We start from the raw sequence: 21,712 nt of genomic DNA on the forward strand, positions 1-21,712 counted from the left end.
TGTGGTCTGGCAGGATCATGGAGTCAGGGTTCCCGGGACCCTGGCTGACTCATCTTCCTCCTTTGCACCAGAGACGAGTCTACTGGTCTGAGCTTTTGCCTGAGATATTTGCCCATAGAATTAAGCCCCTGTTTTTACAGGGGGAACACTAATGATTTTCTAGGGCTCTCCATTGAGAGGGCACTTGAGACCCGTTTTCCACACAGGCATTTGGAGGATGGTGCTCTTTGCTGGCGAGGAGAGGGGCATTTCTCCAGAGAGGGCCCGAAGGACTGGTGGCAAGCCTCTATGGAGGGGGCAGGGCTGGTCCTTAGACCTCTGCTGCTGGCCCAGGTTGGACTAAGGTTGGGGCTAGGACAGCAGAGGGGAAGAGTCCAAGTATTTTTCTCCCCTTGCCTGGAAGGCCCCCCAGTTCCCTCCCCTCCATACCCAGTCTTTGCCTGACTTAATTCCTGCAAGCCCAGGAGGAGGAATTCACCTCCCAAGAGGCCCTTCCTGCCCCTCCAGGGGTTACAGTCCCTCCACTGTCCCCCCACTGTCCTGAGCTATTACAACTGGGGTGTAATCACTGGTTTGCTTACCAGACCTTTTTTTTTTTTTTCTTTTTTGAGACAGGGTCTTCCTCTGTCACCCAGGCTGGAGTGCAGTGGTGCGATCTCAGCTCATTGCAACCTCTGCCTCCCAGGTTCAAGAAAGTCTCCTGCCTCAGCCTCCCGAGTAGCTGGGACTACAGACACCCGCCACCATGCCCGACTAATTTTTTTATTTTTATTTTTTGTAGAGATGGGGACTCTGTATGTTGTCCAGGGTGGTCTCAAACTCCTGGGCTCAAACAATCTACCCACCTTGGCCTTCTAAAGTGTTATACAGGCATGAGCCACTGTTCCAGGTCTCAGACTATTTTTTATAAAAGAGCGTTATACTGTTTGTCCTTAGCACCTAGGACAGTCCTAAGCTGTGGCTAATATCTAGTGAATGAATGAATGGATCAGTGAATTAATGAATGTGGCATTTTCAATCCCCACTTTCGGACCTGAAATCCTAAGTCTCCCAACTCAAATACCTATTGGGCCTTTTCCACAGACTGTTCTCTTGGGGTTCCAGATAGGCCGACCTCAAGGAGTACCCCGGAAGCTGTTATTAAATCTGCCCCGCCCCCCGCCCCCCATCTCCCTTCACAGCACCTTTGCTCCAGCACCCGGGAACCCATTTGGCTCCCGAATCCCCACTGCCCCTCCCTTTTCTGGCCTCTCTTTCGGAAACACCTTTTTCCTGCCTCCATTAGGCCGCTGTGTTTCCTGCACAGGAAGAGGGCCTTTTGATTCCAGGGTGCTATTTATAGCAGCCCTCCCTCCTTCTGAGCCTCACTAAGGTAGGGGCGATGGTGCAGGGGATGGGGATAGAAGATGCTTGGGACTTTCCAGGGTCCCGGCCACCAGGAGAAGAGGGCTGAGTTCCCAAATGAGGGATGGAACCTAGAGGAAGCTTCTGATCCCCAGACTGCTTACCCTCCTGACTTCCCCATATCTGTTAGTAGCTCCACAGCTCTCCCAGGCCCCCAGACTCAAAACCTCAGAGCTTCAGAGTCAAGGAGTTGTGGGATTTACATCTAGGGAAGACATTACAGATCATTTTGTAGATGAGGAAACTGATATCCAGAGAGGAGAAGAGATTTGAACGAGGTCGCATAGAATGTTAAAAGTAGGTCTCTGGCCAAAATCTCCCCTGATTCTTGCCTTACCTGTAACAATGACAAAGGATTGCCTCATTCAATCTTGTGGCAGGTGGCATGTTATGGGTTGAATTGTGTCACCAAAAAAGATAACTGAAGTACTAATTCCCAGTGTCTCCGAATGTGACCTTATTTGGAAATAGGGTCATTGAAGAAGTAATTAGTGAAGATGGGGTCATACTGGAGTAGAGTGAGCTCCTAATCTGGTATGACTGCTGTATTTATAAGGAGAGGGAAATTTGGACATAGACATACACAGAGGGAAGAGGATGTGAAGGCCACAGGGAGGAGATGGCCATGCAGCGGTGAAGGCAGAAATCGGAGTGATGCGTCTCTACACCAAGGGATGACAAGGATTGTCGGAAAACACCGGACACTAGAAGAGGCAAGGAAAAATTCTCCACTAATTTCAGAGGGAGTATGACCCTGCCAACACCTTGATTTCAGACTTCTAGCCTCCAGAACTGACACCATAGATTTCTGTTTCGTTAAGCCACCCACTTAGTGGTAATTTGTTATGGCTGCCCTAGCAAACTGATCATTTGATGGATAAGGACTCTAAGACTGAGACAGGTTAAATGAGTTACCCAGGTTATATGCCAAAAGGTGCAGGAGGGACTCAACTTTCAGTCCAGTGCTCTTCCAAAAAGACTGCACGACTTTTGGATTCTGCTCTCTGTTGTGTCCCTCCCATGTTCCACAGTCATCCAGTCCTGTTCGGTTTTCCTTTGTAAAAAGTCTCTCCCACGGCTCTTCCTTTCCTTCCCCAGCAGGGCCACCCTAGCCCAGACTTTGCATGTCAGGAACGTGACAGTACATCTGCTGGCCCAACTCTCCCTCTTCCAAGCCATTAGTTGGTCCCACACCTCTTTATGGAATGCCCACTGCTTGCTAGGTTCTGTGCTATGTGCTGGCTTCCCATTGGTGAACAGAGCAAACGTGGTCCCTGCCATTAGGGCCGTCCTGCTGGTAAAACAGCTTCATCATGTCACTTCTTGGCTCCGGGTCACCAGTGTCTCCCCACCACAGGCTCCAGTCTTGCACGTGGACCTGTGTTTCCCACATGCAGGGCCAGACACCCCTGTCTGTCAACATGTGTCAGCTCAATTCAGATTAGAGAATAACATTCTGTCTTACGGGGAAACCAGGGGCCCCTCTACAAATGATCTGAACTTCCCAGCTCCAGGAGATAAAGGCAGCTCCAGTCCATGGAGGGAAGAAAAGGCATTATGGTCTTTTACAGAAAGACACAGAAATGGGGAAGTTGTCTGGGAACAAAGAAGGTGACACTGAACACTTTAAACATCCACTAAGGACCGACCAGCTTAACTCTCAAAACCCTGGCAGATACTCTATTGATGCTGGATAGATGTGAATCCTACCGCAATGAAAGGAATCTCAAGTTTCCTCCCATAAACAAACTGTGGCACATTCATACGTCAGAAATTAAAAGAAGCAAAATACATCATTCAACATGGATGAATCTCAAAAACATTATGCTGAGCTAAGAAGCCAGACACAAAATAGAACCCACCACATGATTCCATTTATATGAAGTTCAAGAGCAGGCAAAACTAATCTATGATGATACGAATCAGAACACGGAGACAGTGGGTGGGAGCACATTGACAAAAGGGACAGGAGGGAAATTCTGTGGGTTGATGGAAATGTTCCATATCTGGATCCGGTGTGGGTCACATGGGCGTATTCATTTGTCAAAAACACATCGATCTGTGTGTTTCACTGTTTGTAAATTATACCTCAATTAAAATAGAAGACAATAGAATAAAAGAAGAGAAAAGGATTCCCTCCTTCTCGGTTGGAACACACAGTGGCTGGCCTTTTGCAGGTGAATATACCCTCACATTTTCTCCTGCTTCTCTCTCTAGACCTGAAATCTGGCTCAAGCTCTGTTCACTCCTCTGGCTGAGTTTAGGAAGCAGCCCAGGCTCTCTACAAAGAGGCAGATGGAAGCAAACAGAGCCAGCAGCCCTGGCCCATGGGCCACTGAGCACAGGCTCTGTCTGGCTTTGTGAGTCAGGCCTTCACCACAGAGGTATCCAGGCTGAGCCCTCCCTGGTGTCCTATTGCCTGGAGATGGCCCCAGCCTGTATTTTGGCTCACAAGCCTCGAGTTTATCATTTCAAATCTCCCACCTTCCCATATATTTTGCCTCAGCCACATCTGCGTCTCCTCCTTCCAGAGCGAAGCGGGTGCTATTTATAATGCCCTGGAAACACAGCCTGGGCCAGATAATAGGCCAGTGTTGCCAAACAAAACCCCAGGCCACTCTGCCCCCCTCGTCCCCTGGAGGCCTGCAGTCTGGAGCCCAGAGGGGCCCGAGGGACCATATATCTTAGAGCCAGCACCACAGACAACCCTTCCACCCGTCCATCTGACCCTCAGACAGGGAAGCATCCCCTGTCTGATACGTAAACATCCATTTGGGGATAAATCTACCCCGAAGTATAGTCTGCATGGCTGGGGCTAAATGAGGCATCCTTGGCTTCGCTCCATCCCTTTGCCTGTCCGGTGTACGTTTGGTGGATCAAGGATTTATTTTATACATGGGGGTGCAGCGAGCCATGGGGCATCCAAAGTAAGGACCATAAGAATGACCAACATTGGCTCTAGGCCAGAGGGTGCTTAACACCTTCTAGGATGATCTTCACAATTCCCTGGCCTGAGTATTATTGCCCCCATTTTACAGACGAGAAAATTGAGGCTCAGGGAGGTTGTAGGAACCCGGGTCAGGCTGACTCCAAAGCCTGTGCATTACTCCACATGCGTCAGAGGCCCAATGTCAGGGAGAGGTCGAGGAAGCAAAGAGGTGGCCTCTGAACAAGCCAGGGAAATTCAGCACCTACAGCACTCCCGTGGGCAGGAGAAAGGGAAAGGACATTCCCTTTACCCACCTCAGCTTAAAGGCATCCCTTACCCCCAACCCTGCCACCCTGCCAAGTAATCAATCAACAAATGTTTGCTGAGCTCCTACTGTGTACCAGGACCCAACTAAGCTACTTCCAAGTGCTAAGAGCGGCCAACTCAGAGTGGCGTTGTGGGCTTTCCTCTGCCCTGGGAGGCCTTTCCCAGACTATCAGCATGCCAGCCCTGACTCGGCCTCTGGCCCCCTCCCTGCCATCCCAAACACAGAGGCCTTTGTCTTTGTCACAGTCTCTGTGGCCAGCTCAGCAGTGGCCATTCCCATCCACTTCCCACAGCCACCCCCAACTCTGTGGTCACTTTTTAGGCCTCCCTACGGCCCCTGATTTCTTTCTGGCCGTGGCCAGCAAGAGGAAGTGGGGAGATGACTAAGAGGGGTGATGTGGCATCTTTGTGATGACATTTAGTAAGGAGCTTGGTAATGAGTGACAGAGAGACACTGGATCTCACAGGAGATGTGTAAATTGGGAGGGGCCGGCTTATTAGCTCCAGACCGGCTAAAAAGCAGAGGAGTTTTAATGGGTTGCCAGCCTAACACAGGCCTAAATTCATGCACAATGGTAATTTTCAACTCTGATGAGAAAATGAGAAACAGAACCTCAAAACATAACACTTTTACGTTATTTTTTTGACTGGGTAAAAATGAGCAGGAGTGATAAAATTGGTGGTGTACTTTAAAGTAGCTTTTATTGAGAAATAAATCTCAAGGGCTTGTCAAAATAAATGTGATAGCAAAGTAAATTTAAAAGCTCAATATGATTTCTGCATTTGTATAACAGACATGATGTCTGTGGTTAAGTTCTATGAGCCATTAAAGACACTGTGGCGCTGGGCGAGGTGGCTCATGTTTGTAATCCCAGCATTTTGGGAGGCCGAGATGGGAAGATCACTTGAGCCTCGGAGTTCCAGACCAGCCTGGGCAACATAGCAAGACCTTGTCTCTACAAAAAATGTAAAAGTTAGTCAAGTGTGGTGGTGTGCTCCTGTAATCCCAGGTACTCAGGAGGCTGAGATGGGAAGATCTCTTGAGCCTGAGAGGTTGAGGCTGCAGTAAGCTATGATTGCATCACTGCACTCTAGCCTGGGCAAAAAAGTAAGACCCTTTCTCAAGAAAAAAAAAAGAAAGACACCACTCCACTGGCCCCTTCTGCTATACATGACCCTGGAGTGTATTGGAAAGGACAAAGACCAGGAGTTGGAAGACTTGGGTTCCCCAACTCATTCCCTAAAGTTATGTGGCTTTGGGTAAGTTACTTAGCCTCTCTGAGTCCGATTTTGACATCTACAGAAAGGGAAATATTTGTCCTGCCCACCTCATAAGGTTGCCATGAAGAGTAAATGGGAGGATGGATATGAAGTCATTCAGCACGGACCATAGAGTAGACCAGAGGAACCTTTGCAGTGAAGGCCTGAGGAAGAACTCTGATAGCAGGATGGGATTTAGGTTATGGAACTTCAGTCAAGCAAACCTCCATCCTCAGGGTCAAGTTGTGACTGCTCCAGAGTGGTGTGGGTCTCTAACATTTGCTGAGAGACCCTTCAGGGCCATACATAGACCACCCACCCCACATGTTCCCAGGACAGAAGGTGCAGAGCCGAGGAGCTTTTCAGAGGCCCTGGGTTCCAAAATACAAACATAAAACTACAAAATTGAAGTTAATCAAGATTTAATCAAACATCTATAAAATGTAACATTGTGTCAACTTCTTCAATACTTAACTTTAGCTTTCACAAAAATGCATTCTATTTGAAAATAACTTACAGATAAAATTTTTCTTCTGATCCAGTAATTTCTGCATATGTTCAGGGTTACCAAGAAATAGCCAATTTAAAATTATTAATAAATGAATTGCTGATAACCAAATACTTTTAAAAGTGAAATTATAGGCCAAGGATGGTGGTTCACCCTTGTGATCCGAATGCTTTGGGAGGCCAAGGTTGGAAGCAATCCTGAGGCCAGGAGTTTGGGACCAACCTAGGCAACATAGCGAGACCCCATCTCTACAAAAGATACAAAAATTAGCCGGGTGTGGTGGCGGGCGCCTGTGGTCCCAGCTGCTTAGGAGGCTGAGGCAGGAGGATCACTTGAGCCCTGGAAGTCAAGGCTGCAGTGAGCTGCATTGGTGCCACTGCACTCCAGCCTGGGCAACAGGCTGAGACCCTGTCTCTTAAAAAAAAAAAAAGTGAAATTATAATTTTTTTTAAATTACAACAAATATTTAGCAATTCATGTGGGATGTAGGGTGTTGGGTGCATCCTTATGGGCATGCTGCGTCCTGGGGCTCTTTCTGGGTGAGCATGCCCAGTGGGCACCCAGGTCTTTTTTTTTTTTTTGAGATGGAGTCTCACTCTGTCGCCTAGGCTGGAGTGCAGTGGTGCGATCTCGGCTCACTGTAAGCTCCGCCTCCTGGGTTCACACCATTCTCCTGCCTCAGCCTCCCAAGTAGCTGGGACTACAGGCGCCCGCCACCACACCCGGCTAATTTTTTTGTATTTTTAGTAGAGACAGGGTTTCACCGTGTTAGCCAGGATGGTCTTGATCTCCTGACCTCATGATCTGCCCGCTTCAGCCTCCCGAAGTGCTGGGATTACAGGTGTGAGCCACAGAGCCAGGCCGGCACCCAGGTCTTAAGACAGTCCTCTCTGTGGTTGCTGGGCAGGTTACAGCCTGCCCAGCAACCACAACTAAGTATATTGAGCTCTGCTTAAAGATTATCAGTAAATGTCATTTACATGATCATGACTACATAAATATTATTAAATCCCATCCTTAGATTTCCTTCCTCCAAGGCCAGGCCTTTTGTCCTGCTCACCTCTGTGTATTTAGAAGCCAGAAGGCCAGGCGCGTTGGCGCATGCCTGTAATCCCAGAACTTTGGGAGGTTGAAGCAGGTGGATCGCTTGAGCCTAAGAGTTTGAGACCAGCCTGGGCAACATGGCAAAACCCCCTCTCTACAAAAAATGCAAAATTTAGCCAGGCGTGGTGGTACATGCCTGTAATCCCAGCTACTCGGGAGGCTGCAGTGGGAGGATTATCTGAACCTGGGGAGGTTGAGGCTGCAATGCGCTGTGATTGTTCCACCGCACTCCAGCCTGGGTGACAGAGTGAGACTTTGTCAAAAAAAGAAAGAAGGAAAGAAAGAAAGAAAGAAGGAAGGAAGGAAGGAAAGAAAAGAAGGAAGAAAGAAAGAGAGAGAGAGAAAGAAGAAAGAAAGAAAGAAAGAAAGAAAGAAAGAAAGAAAGAAAGAAAGAAAGAAAGAAAACAAGAAAACAAGAAAACAAGAAAACTAGAATATCTGAATTTAAAGCCTGCCTTCCTCACTACTGTTTTGGGTGGTCACCATCAAATTGTACAGAAGACCTTATAATAACAAGCAACAGTTCCTGTCCCACCTCTTCCCAACTCCATTCTATTGTCCAAATAGTTTTCTGTTATTAGCTCCTTTGGTGGTTATCCACGTAAACTCTAGATAACATACTAATAACTATTCCCTGTTTTGTCACCAGTAGACAATATCTATCATTACCTAAGGAGTTAGACAAGTTTAGAGCACTTACACTAAACCCGACTCTCTTTCTCCTTTTCTTCCTCCCAATATTTGATTTTAGTTACTTTTATGAGTTATCTTGTACCTTTGATCTTAAAATTTGGTTTCTTGTTTTCTAACACTTTGACAGACTCTTGAATCCCCTCAGTAGAAGAGGAGAGTATTAGAGACCCTCCTTTTCCCTCTTCTACCTCTCTTCTTCAGTCAATAACACCTTTATTCACTTATTTATTTATTTTTATTTTTTTAAGAGATGGGATCTTGCTCTGTCACCCAGGCTGGAGTGCAGTCGTGCAATCATAGCTCACTGCAACCTCAAACTCCTGGCTGGGATCAAGTGATCGATCCTCCTATATCAGCTTCCCAAGTAGCTGTGGCAGGAGGACCATACTATAGGCATGTGCCATCATGCCCGGCTAATTTTTTAATGCTTTGTACAGATTGGGGGGTGAGTCTTGCTAGGTTTCCCAGGCTGTTCTTGAATTCTGGCCTCAAGAAATCCTCCTGCCTTGGCAGTTACACCTTTATTGATAGCTATTTACAGCCTGCCCAGCAACCACAACTAAGTATATTGAGCTCTGCGTAAAGATTATCAGTAAATGTCATTTACATGATCGTGACTACATAAATATTATTAAATCCCAGACTTAGAGCCTCACTTTCCTCCTCTGTCAAATGGGGACAGCATAGCATGTGCTAACACCTCATAAGACCTAGTGGGCCGGGCACAGTGGCTCACGCCTGTAATTTCAGCACTTTGGGAGGGTGAGGTGGGTAGATCACAAGGTCAGGAGTTCCAGACCAGCCTGGCCAAGATGGTGAAACCACATCTCTACTGAAAATACAAAAATTAGCCGGGTATGGTGGCAGGTGCCTGTAATCCCAGCTACCCGGAAGGCTGAGACAGAGAATTGCTCGAACCTGGGAAGTGGAGGTTGCAGTGAGCCGAGATCATGCCACTGCACTCTAGCCTGGGCAACAGAGCAAGACTCCGTCTCAAAAAATAATAATAATTTAAAAAAAGACCTAGTGAAGAGGATACAGAATGTGTGGAATGTAAAAGACGCAGGTTTTTACAAATATAATCTCTTATTTTTCTATCATTACATATGGCATGCAGCATGGAGTGGTAATAATGGCTCATACTATTTGGGCAACTTAGATAACTCTCTGAACTGCAATTTCCTAACCAGTAAAATGGAGAGAATACTAGTACCTATCTCGCTAAGTTGTTGGAACGATTACATGAAATGATATAAGTCAAAGTGCTTCTCCTCCCGTGGTTCACTATCCCAATTTTAGGGATCATGACCTTATTTCCCTTTTGCTGAGAGAGAAAATTTCAATTTAGGCCTTAACTGAGCAGGCTGTGAGTTGAGAAAAAGTATACAGCACTCTCAAAAAGGCATTTGGGAAACTACTGGAAAATCTGATTATGGCCATATATTAAACAATTCTGTTAAATCCAGTATTAATGGGTATGATTGTGGTGCTGTAGCTTCATAGAAGTATGTCCTTGTTTGGCTGGGTGTGGTGGCTCACACCTGCAATCCCAGCACTTTGGGAGGCCGAGGTGGGCATATCACCTGAGGTCGGGAGTTTGAGACCAGCCTGACCAACATGGAGAAACCCCGTCTCTACTAAAATTACAAAATAATTAGCCGGGCATGGTGGTGCGTGCCTGTAATCCCAGCTACTCGGGAGGCTGAGGCTGGAGAATCGCTTGAACCCGGGAGACGGAGATTACGGTGAGCTGAGATCGTGCCATTGCACTCCAGCTTGGGCAACAAGAGCGAAACTCCATCTCAAAAAAAAAAAAAAATGTCCTTGTTCTTTGGAAATAACATGCTTCAGTGTTGAAGGGTTAAGTATCATGATGTCAACAAATTACTGTTTTTTTTTTTTTTGAGACAGAGTTTCGCTCTATCTCCCAGACTGGAGTGCAGTGGTGCCATCTTAGCTCACTGCAACTTCTGCTTCCCGGGTTCAAGTGATTCTCCTGCCTCAGCCCCCTGAGTAGCTGGGATTACAGGCACCCACCACCATGCCCAGCTAATTTTTGTATTTTTAGTAGAGACGGGGTTTTACCATGTTGGACCAGGATGGTCTAGATCTCCTGATCTCGTGACCCACCCACCTTGGCCTCCCAAAGTGCTGGGATTACAGGTGTGAGCCACTGGGCCTGGCAACAAATTACTCTTAAATGGCTCAGAAAAATATTATATAGATTGATCTATATACAGAGCAATCTAGCAAAATGTCAACAATCAGTGAATGTAGACATTCATCATACTAGTCAGTCTTTCACCTTCTCTACTTATCTGACGGTTTCAAAATAAAACCTTGTGTGTGGGGGAACTTGCACCATAGGAAAGCACCTTAACTGTCATGTGGCCCTTTCCCCTCCCCCTGGGAACTGGGCATGGGCCCTGAGGGTGCAGCTTCCACAGACTCACCCAGTGAGGTAGGGGTAAGTGTGGCTGACACCTTCTAAATCTACTTGGTAAAGCGAACTATACCCAGAGGGCGATGAAGAGCACAAAAAGCCAGGGTCCAACGGGCAGGACGCAATAGTGCAGGGTATGCCGTGCAATCCAGCCCTCTTCCTGAAGCTCTGGGGAAGGAGAGCCAGAGGGGCCATACAGAATGGTCCCAGATGAGAGACAAGGCAGGCAGCTGCTTTGTGTGGGTCCTGGCTGGGGCCCCCTAACCGTGTGTCTCATCAGCTGTCTCTCCTTTGTTAAAGGAAAAGCAGGAAGAGAGCAGTTGGTATCTTGGCATTACCCAGAACCCAGATACTCCTTCCCAGTCAACTCAATTATCTGCACCAATGAACTGGGAAAAAGGCACTGGTAACTGACTCTTGCAATCCTTTATTATGGACCTATTCTATGCTATGCTTGAAGTCTACCAAAAAATTAGATAACACCAAAACAAGATGAAATAACTAAACAACAAACAGTAAAGAGCAAAGATACAGTCAGACTCGTTCCTTTATGCCTTAATTTATCCCTTCTGCATCAGCCCAGTTCTCTGGTTTTCAGGGGCAATCTACAAATTGAAAAGAAAATCTGCTTTGTCTATCTGATAATAAATAGGTGATCTGCCTATGGCTAACCTGTGCCAGTAAGCTCATAAATGGAGTGGTGCACCTCACTCTGGACACGACACCTTCAAAGAAGAGAAACTAGCATTTAAAGGGTGATGCATATAATGAGGAAGGTGAGTAAGAAATAGGATGAGACTGGGCATAGTGGCTCACGCCTGTAATCCTCAACACTTTGGGAGGCAGAGGCAGGCAGATCACTTGAGGCCAAGAGTTTGAGACCAGCCTGGCCAACATGTATCTGGAATAGAAAAAGCTACATGCCTGGGTGACAGAGAGAGAGATTCTGTCTCAAATAAAAAACAAATAAATAAAAATAAATTAATTAATTTAAAAAAAAAAGAAAAGAAAAAACATTAAATCTGGCATTTATTAAGCACACACATTGAGCTTCCCAGAGACTGAGTCAGGTCTGACATGGTCTCACTTGATTCATGCAATCACTCTTTGACTGTATTTTTTGAAATTGCCAGATCATAGGAATCTATGCAGGTGTGGGTTTGTGGAATGACGAGGAGGAGAAGGAAGAGGTTAGGACTGAAAGCTGAGGCAAGTTGGAAAACATTGTCCCAGGAGTAAGGCATTTTCATTCCACTTTTCCTGGGGAAGAAACAGAGTCTCTAAGAGATTCCATGGCCTGCCCAAGGTCACACAGAGTGTAGCGATGATGCCCATGTGGAGGATATAATTTCAATTGCCAATATTTCCTAAATGCTCATCTCGCTAAGGACTTCAGGTGCAAAGTCAATGTTTGAACCTTGAGTTCAAGTCTTAGTTATGTCATGGTCCACAATCTTGCTACTACGTCATATATCAACCTTCCTTGAAAAAACCTGGGGACACATCCAGTGAAAATCTGAAGGAAGTGGGGCTGCTGAGACCAGAGAAGAAAAGATGGGGACAGATGCATGGTAGTTGTTCCCAAATATTGAAAGGCTGACACTCTGTAGGCAATCACACTTATTCTGCATGACTTATTTGAATATCCTCCATTTTATTCAGGGATGCCTTTTGGTGAAGCCCACTAAGCTTTTGGGATCTTTCAGCGATGGGTGGAAGTCATATCCATGACAGATTAATACAATGAGGAACTCTGAAAGACAGAGCTGTCCAAATATAGAATAAGATGATTTCAACATAGTGTTGCAGGAATGCCCCAGCAACAGAGGTGTCCAAGCTGGATGACCTCTGAGGGGGATGTTTTAGGGGGATTTGATGTATCTGGAATAGAAAAAGCTACATGACACTTAAGGTTCTTTCCAACTTTGAAAGTTTCATTTTACAGAAGTTGGCATTTACTCTATTTACAAATGGATTTTAAAATCAGGGAAGGGATGTAAAGTGGGTCAGTATTACCGACCAGATGGGGAGGGAATTGCGTCATTGAAAGCTGTGACCAGTCAAGGGTTCCAGGGAGTAAATCAGCTCAACCACTGAGTAGTTCTAACCCTCACAGTGCATCAAAATCACCTAGGGGGCTTTTAAAAATGACAGACACTGAAGCCACATTCCAAACCAAGTGAAGCTGAATCTCTGGGGATGGGCCCAGGAATTGGTCATTTTTAAAAGCTCCCCAGGTGGTGCTAATGTGCAACCAAGATGGAGAACCCCTGAGCTAGAGGAAATGAAGCCTGCGCTGAGGCTGGGCGTGGTGCCCTCTGAGTCTCAGGATGACCAGCAATCAGTTCATCTCTGCATCAGGGCCAGTGGTGGCCCCTCCGGCTGGAGGGAGTTGGTGGGAAACTGGAAGACAGGAAGATAAAGCCCTTTAACCCTTTAATGCCTAACTTCTAGTTATTAAAAAATGTTGACAAATTCATAGAGATGGGAAGTAAAATGGTGGTTGCCGGGGCCTTGGGGAGGAGGGAAGGGGAATGGAGAGTTATTCTTTAATGAGTACAGAGTTTAAGTTTGGGAAGGTAAAAAAGTTGCAGAGATGGCTACAGGTGATGGTTATACAACAATGCAAATGCATTTAATGCCACTGAACTGTACATTTAGAAGTGGCTAAAATGGTAAATTGTAGGTTATACATATTTACCACAATATAATTGTTAAATGTTTAAAGTACACTAATTATAATGAAAAGTATAATTAAATACATCAACCCATCCTAATGTAAAATGTTAGCACTTAGTCAAATTTTGTTGTCTTTTTAAAGGAAAAAAAAAATGAAACTTTGCAGATAAAAAAAATTCAGAGGGATTTATCCCAGGAATAAAAGAGTGATTCAACTTAAGAAAAACAATCAGTGTAAGGCACCACACTAACACAATGAAGGAAACAATAAACAAGCCACAGGATTATCTCGAGTGATACAGAAAACAAGCATTTGACATAAAATTCAACACCCTTTTGTGATTAAAAAAAAAATGATTAGAAAACTAGAAATAGAAGATGATTTCCTCAACACAAAGGACATTTATGAAAAGCCCACAGCTAACATCACGCTCACTGGTGAAAGGCTAAAATCAAGAAATCCCCCTAAGATCAAGAACAAGAGAAGGATGTCTGCTTTCACCACTGCTACTCAACATTATACTGAAAGTTCTAGCCAGAGCAATTAGGCAAGAAAAATAAATAAAAATCATTCAAATTGGAAAGAAAGACATAAAACTATTTCTATTCACAGTTGACATGATCCTATGTATAGAAAATCCCAAAGAATCCAGAAACAAAAAAGCTACTAGAGCTAATAAATTCAGCAAAATTGCAAGGGACAAGATCAACACACAAAAATCAGCTGTGTTTCTACACACCAGTAATGCACAAGCCAAAAAGGAAATTAAGAAACAATTCCATTTATGAAAGCTTTCAGAGCATCTGAGGATTGGATATCAGAACAGTCTTGCAGTCTTTTGAAGTGGAATCATCTTGTTAGTAATGGTCCTTGGCAGAGGCACATGCATCAGAGCCTTTAATTTTGTATGCATATTAGTGCATCTCATATTAAAATTAAGTAGAGCAAATAGATTTGATGGGGTGGTAGTGTGAACTGCACAGGACATGTGTAAGAACCTGAACCACACCCACAGGCAGGTCAGAGTGGCCTGGGTCTCAGCCATCCTGCCTCGCTTCACGTCTCAAGAGTCACAGGACGCTGGGAAGCAAAATCGCAGGCCTCTTGGAGGAAATCAGGCCTGAGTCAGCCTTCCCAGGAGGTTAAGGGAACAGATTAGGCCCAGGAAACGGTTTACTGTGGAGGGTGTTTTTCGCTAGACTAGTTGGAGGGGTATTTTTAAGTTGAAGAAGGAACTAAAAGTGTTTCTAATTATTATTTTTTGTGTGTGACTAGGGGCCAGAAAGACGAAGTGTTTGCCAAGTATTGCCACATTTCTTAGCTCTCCATGTTCCAGAGACTCGAAAAGCTGATAGATGGTTCCATCACAGAGATAGCTGTCTTGACCCTAATATATTTCTGTTCCTCTCTCTAGCTAAGAGCTAAGTAACATCTGCTGAGATGGAAACGCTAGGAAGATAAAAATTCCCAGTGATTTGCTGAAAGGGAATGAGCCCTAAACTGAAAGCCAGGAGCCCTGCATTCTAGGCGGGCTTCTGCAGTACCCCAGTTGTGTAGCTCTGAGCCCATCCCTTCCCTTCAGTGGGCCTTGATTCTTGCCTGTAAAGGGGAGAAGGGCAGGGGTTGGGAGGAGTGGAGATCCTTTTAACTTTGACATTCTGGTTTTTCTTAAAGGCCAAACCCTTCAAGAAGTCAAAAGAACTGTAAAAGAAGAGGGAAGTGACACTGATTGGAAATAGGAAGGCAAAAAGAGAGACAAATTGTAAAAGATGGATAGGAGATTTTTCTATTCTAGGCCACTCCTTTCTACTGGGCCCAAACTGAGTTGATACCAGAGGTTCACAGGGACTCAGGAGGGGGCTAGATTAGGCAAGGAAGGAAAAACAGCACTCCTTTAAAAAAAAGATGGAGTTTCACTCTTGGCCCCCAGGCTGGAGTGCAATGGCATGATCTCGGCTTACTGCAACCTCTGCCTCCCGGGTTCAAGCAATTCTCCTGTCTCAGCCTCACGAGTAGCTGGGATTACAGGCACCCGCCACCACACCCAGCTAATTTTCATATTTCTAGTTGAGACAGGGTTTCACCATGTTGTCCAGGCTGGTCTCCAACTCCTGGCCTCAGGTGATCCGCCCGTCTTACGGGCATGAGCCACCGCACCTGGCCAAAACAGCATTCTTGTTTTCAGTTTCCCCAGGCCAAGGTTTATCAAAGAAGCCAGATCCCAGAAAAAGCCCAAATATTCAAAGCTTGCCTACTTACCCGTGGGCAAATCAACATTTTTATGAACTGCTTTTGAGGGAAAAAGAAGTAGAGGGGGTCTGGGGGAGCAAATTAACTCCCAAAGAATGAATAAATGGCACTTAAGTGAGATAGGAGGCCTTTGAATGCTACTTAGTTTTTTTCCCCAATTCTATTAGTTTGGCAAGCATCTATAAAGTGCCTACTGTGTGCTGAGTGTTGTGGGTGGTCAGATAGGGTGTTTGGCTGGAAGGTACTCACGGGAAGATAGGCATGTGCACAAACACCCAAATATCTAAAATACAAAGCATGGCACACTGACAATCAACAAAAACAAAAAATGCAAAGCAGAATGTGAGACCTGCCCCAAGGGAAATCAGATAAACTGCTGAAGAAGTGCAGATCAGGGGCTGTTCTCTTTCACCTGGAAATGGTGTTCTCTTTCACCTGGTGTTCTCTTTCACCTGGAAAGTTCAGGAAATAGACCCTAGGGGCTGGAGCCCAAATCTGAAAAACCTTCTTCATTCTTCCAACAGTAGCGATTTTTTCCTGGCTCCACTTTACAGAAGTGAAAACCAGGACAGAGACATGAGGAATTATTTGCTCTCTGATCATCCAGGTGGTTAGCAACACAGCCAGATAGAGAACTACAAACCGATGATTGAAAACTTCCCCTAAAAACTGATGGTGAAAGCACATACTACTAGGAAGCTCATCTTAGAAGACAAAATCCATAGAGCTGTTCCCTCTGTCTCCCTTCTTAGGTCAATCCCAAAGACACACCAACAAAAAGTCAAAGCAGGATTTTAAAAAATGTCGTAAGCAAGCTGGAATCATATATGTCTCTGGCCTAAAGGAAGCCAAGGTCTCTGCAGTGTCAGATCGTCAGATCCTCCTCCTGGGGAGGCCATTCTTTTTGCGAAGTCTCCAGTCCCATTACAAGTGAGTAGCCGGGGACTTCATGTAGGGGGAACAAGAGCTAGCCCACAGATGAAAACCCAGGCAAGCCTTCTGCTTTTGCGCAATGAACGAACGTGCCCACAGGCTTCTCAGCATTGAATTTGAACGAGCCAATGGTATCCCAATCATTGAAACAGGAAGCCAGATAAACAGCATGTTATCAAGGGGGGATCCAGCTCTTCCCTTAAGCCGGCGCCAGCTGCGCCCTGTGACTATCCTAACAAAGTCCCATTGACTCACCAGCTGATTTTCCTGTGTTCGGCTCCAGGGGACAAGGAACCCTCTCTGCCGGGTGGACGTCACCCCTACACACCGCCCCCGCCACCCGCCACTCGCGTCCTCTCCAGTTCCTGCCTCCCCTCTGCCCGCTGCAGACTTAGCTGCTTCTTTATCCTATGACCAGTTTTTATCGGCTCTGGGGATTAGCAGGGACCAGAGCCCAAGCCTCGGGAGCGCTCAGGTGAGCTCCCCGTGATCACCCAATTTCTGCGTTCTCCTCCCTCCCCTCTCCTCCGGGACCACTTTCTCCGCTCCCAGACGCACTGGGCGGGCGCCAGAGAGGACGGCCTCCGGGAGATTGGCGGGAGGGCGCTTCCCGGCGCATCCCGGGGGTGCGGGGAACGTTTTCTGGAACGGCCCGCGAGGTCACCTGCCCCAGCTGTTCCGCTGGCTCCTGCTGGGATGGGAGGAGTTAACTCTTGCTTCAACGAAAGGCAGAGGTGCGGGTAGGGTGTGTGCTTGCCGTGTGGGTGCGAGTATAAGAACGCAGCACCTGGTGTCTCCTGATGATAAGATCTCAACGCACTTTAAATTGTGGGTATTTCACAACAAGGAAACTGAGGCTCAGAGGGACTGAAGTTAGGCAGCCCCCCGGAGAGTCAACTCTAGAATCAAACGCGCAGTCAGTCCCATAGGGGTCGAAAGGGCACACACCTTCCCGGGAAGCCGCGAGCATCTTGGTTGTTATTTATTCCAGCGCCTCTCCCGAGCCCAGCCCACAGCCTCCCTCGGGCACCAACCTCCCCTACCCCGAGACTTGGTCTCGGCCGCGCAGGACCTGCCACCCAAGCCTCGCAAAACTGGAAGCGGCAGACCCTCAGCGCCGCGACCGCGCGACCGCCCCGCGCCGGCCACTCACCGGAGCGCCTGCCCGCCCGGGCTCCGGGTCCGCGCCGCAGCCGCGCAGAGTCGCGCATCCCCAAGGGCAGCGCGGGTGCGGGGTCCGCTTCTCGCGAGCACAAAGTTTCCCGGGGCTCCGCAGGCCGCCTCGGCCCCTCGCACCAGGCTTGGCGTCCGCCGCGCACTCCAGCCTCGGGCCCCGCACTAGGGCAGCCGCCGGCCCCGGCCCCACAATGAGGAGGGAGGCGGCATCCTGAACAAAGTGCCGTCCCCTCGGGCCCGGCGGCCGGGGCGGAGCCTCGTGACCCGCTGCCCCAGGCACACGCCGGCTGCCTCCACGGCGGGCCCAGGAGGGGAGTGCCTGGCGGCCGGGGGGCGGGCAGGAGGAGAGAATCCGTCCGATCGCCCTGGCTTTCCTCCCCCTGCACTGTGCCAGTTTAACCCGCAGAGGGGCGGAGGCATGGGTCCCTTCCAGACTTTGTCATTGGAAAGCTATTCCCGTAACCCTTTGCTGCCTTCGCCTTCCCGTCCCGCCTCCCAGGCTGGCCGCAGAAAGGCGGCTGCTCGGTGGCGGACCCGCGAGCTGGCAGGGCAGGAAGCCTTTGCACAATTGAGCCTTTCCTTTGCCCGGGGACCCGCCACCGCCACTTCCAGGCCGGGTTTCCTCCCTCCCCCACATGTCGTCCGGGTACCGCTCGCTGGTTCAGCCGCAGTTCTTTAGGAGAAGGGGACAGATGGATGGGCCAGCCTCTCCACCCGACTTCTGACCCCGGGCACCCACCTCCTTTCTTTCTCCACCCCACTGAACTGTCATGCTGTCTGAGCTGTCTTAGAGGAGGGAGAGGCCCCGCAAGTGCCCCGCAAATAGTAGGTGCTCAGTAAAATAAGTGACTTCTCCCCACCTTCCAGACAGCCGATGCCCCTCCTCCTTCTTCCAGGGACTTGGGAGTGGGAGGAGGGGGAAGAAGAGGAGAGAGGAAATGACAGGACCTGAGGAGAGTGAATGGGAGGAAGGCCCTCAGCCAGAACCTACTGCAACCTCTCTGAAGCAGTGCAAGCCCCCTGCCTCCTGGCTTGGGGACTTCCAGGGTCTGCAGGAAGAAGGCAGAAGGAAGCCAGATGACCTGAGCTTTGAAGCAGGCTTTGGAAAGGGAGTAGCTGTGGCCAAGGACCCAGCAGATTCCCCTGCTCCTGCCAACAAATAAGAGGACTATTCCCAGGGCCATGGGGTTGCAAGTTGGAGGACTGATGGATAGAAAGCACAACTGCCTACTCCCTGGGAGGTCTCAGCTCTTTGCCAGCAAAATCAGTGTGAGCAGAGTCAGGATGAGAGCCCTCGAGTCCTCCCTGAACGCCCCACACAGTCAGTAAGGCCACAGTGGCTTTGAATATGGAGAGATGAGACACCAGACAATGGACAAGCAGTGACATTCAAGAAGTTCCCAACTGATCAGGGAAAAAGATTTGTTGTATGATTTTTGTCCATGAAGGGAGTGAACTGCCTTTTGGCGCGGGATAAGGGGGTGGACTGCAGAGTGACGCCATTACCCTCTGTATAAAGACTAGAAGTGTGGGCTCTTAAGGCAGACTGCATGAGTTCAAATCCTGGATCAATGATTTTTTAGCCATGGGAACTTACTGAACTCTTTAACCTCTAGCTACCCCAGTTCCTTTATCTGTAAAATGGGATAATAATGGTTCCTATCTCCTAAGAGTGTTGGGAGGATTAAATGAGATACTATAGGTGACACACTTAGAATAGTGCTTGGCACATAGTAAATGCTCAGTAAACATTAGCTGTTACTTTGATCTTGGAGTAACTAACTCTTGGAGATCTAACTCTTGGAGATGTAACTCTGCGCCCAATTTGGCATTCAATGATGTGCTAGCTAGAATCCTTTTGTGCTCTTCCCAGTCCTGCAAAGGGGAGCCTAGTCCTTTAAGAAGAAGCACTGTCCTTTCTTGAGAGCTCAAAAAAAAAGGTGGGACCCCAGGGACCAAGGACCACACAGTAGGTATGCAAATGACTATCAGAAGGTGAAATGACTCCTTGACCCATTGTGAGGCTGGATGCATAGCCCCCATCCACATTGGTAATGCTGGGATGATGTCATTCCTTGGGTGCTACCCAGAATGGAAAAGAAAGCCAAAGCTATAATTTCGTAAGGGTTAGATCTCTTCCATCAGTACACAGGATCAATATTTCTCTCCCACTTATGAGTGGCTGCTCATACAAGTTCTCCCTCACCCTGCTCCTAATGTCCCAATCAATATGGGTGACGGGATCATTTGTACCCCAAGCCTCAGCATCACACAATATACCCAGGTAACAAGCCTGCATATGTACCCCCTGAATCTAAAATAAAAATTCAGAAAAATGTCCCACTCACAGATTTCCAACAGTGAACCTGTATGTGTAGGCAAACATAATAGCATGTGGACAGGTTGAGGGAGGAAGGAGTAAAGGGGCCAGTCTGGTTGGGGTGACAGGCAGAGGATATGAAAGCTACTGAAAGAGAAAGTGGATAGGACAGAGCGGCAGGGAGGAGAAGCCAGAAGAGACTCTGGACAGAGCACTGTTTGGGTAAGAAACAGGGTCCCCGCCCATCCCAGAAGTGGCCTCTGCCAAATGCCTACTTTGTGAGTAGTTTTTGTCTGAACACAGTGATGACTCAGTTGCTCTGAGTCTAGCAAATGGATTTTCCTTAAATATGAAAATCAATAAGAGGTAAAGGCAAGGACCTGGCTGTGGGGAGGGGAGGATGGAGAGAGTGGGAGAGGTGCTGGGGCGTGAAATGATTTGTGAGTGATGGAAGGAGGGAGATTCAGGTTCACTGCAGGAGACCCTTGGCATAGTCACCTGTAGCCCCACTCCCCACCGAGAAGGTGGCCTCCAGGACCTGCTGGCCTCACTGAGGCTCCTTAAAACCCAACAGCCCCTCTGTTCCCCTCCTCCACAGCTTAGAGCCAATCCTGCTTTGGGACAAGATGGGTAGTAAAAGGATTAATGTCAACCTGACAAATAAGTTTTAAAAAATTAGCCCAGAAGCTTGCTGTCACTCCCATAGAGTATCAGACCTGGCCTCCGACGAGATGAGAGTTTTGGGAACCCCAGGAAGTATGGCAAGTGACATTTTCAGCCCCAGCCTGATTTCTTTGGGGGCTTTGCCTGTTTTTCTGCCGCCTTGAGGTCTGTGGACCAATGCTAATTTGTTTCTCTGCTTGGGTTATCTGACATGGGACTTTGAGGATTTGAACACACTCACAGCTCCTGCGTTCCACATGGCCCATAGGGAGACCGTCTTTATCCTTCAGACTGTCTTGTTTGGGGCTCCCAGAGCAGTTTGTAAGGTCCTTGGCAGGGATATGAAGATAGCACATTGCTTTATTTTCTTGAGCACTTAATAAGCATCACTGGAGCTTCTAAGGAGGAGTCCGAGGCAGCTTCTGACTTCCTCCTCTGAAGCACAGTGGAAAAACACTGGGCCCAGCTTCAGAAGACCTGACTCCATGCCTTGGTTCTGATGCTAGCTGAAGTGCATCACCTCAGTTTGCTCATCAGTAAAAGGGAGTGTTGACACCCAGAGGACAAGAATACTCACCTACCAAGGGCATGGTGAGTATTCAGTGAGATCATGGAGGAGAAAATGGTTTCTGCAGTGCTGCTCACATATAAGCAGAAGTGGGATTATCAAACAGAAAGCATCAGCTCATATTCCCAACCCCGCCCCACCTCCCCACCCCAGTCAAATTCACTGTGGTTATGGGCTCAGTGCTTGAAAACCCATTTTTCAGTGATAGAAATCTGACTGGCCACTAACAATCCTTGTCCTTTCTAGCTTGATTCATTAACCAGTGAGGGGTTTCCTAGGCTAGTGGAATGGGGTCGGACATGGGCAAAACAGGCATCTCCATCCTTGGCCACTCGGGCCTCATGACTGGCCCTGGGCCCCCTTTAAGAAGGGCCCTCTGTGTTGACTGTTGGAGCTTACAGGGACCTGGGAGAAAGAGGCCATGGGGAAAAGCTGTCAGAGTAATGAATGTTTT

General features: G+C 47.7%; 1 protein-coding gene across 7 annotated transcripts in view; it reads right to left on the reverse strand.

The window, feature by feature from the left end:
* The window catches only part of NAV1 (neuron navigator 1), a 287,649-nt gene extending 269,553 nt beyond the window's left edge, over window positions 1-18,096 (reverse strand). For 4 of the 7 annotated variants that reach the window (XM_055109792.2, XM_055109787.2, XM_055109785.2 and 1 more), the window contains exon 1: window positions 17,685-18,096. The gene's annotated coding sequence lies outside the window, so the exon portion shown is untranslated. The remainder of the gene's footprint in view (window positions 1-17,684) is intronic. The other 3 variants (XM_055109794.2, XM_034943490.3, XM_063602017.1) reach the window with 3 other exon arrangements.
* Window positions 18,097-21,712: the final 3,616 nt, after the last annotated feature.

The sequence above is a fragment of the Pan paniscus genome, chromosome 1 (genome assembly GCF_029289425.2).
Source record: "Pan paniscus chromosome 1, NHGRI_mPanPan1-v2.0_pri, whole genome shotgun sequence".
NCBI lineage: Eukaryota > Metazoa > Chordata > Mammalia > Primates > Hominidae > Pan > Pan paniscus.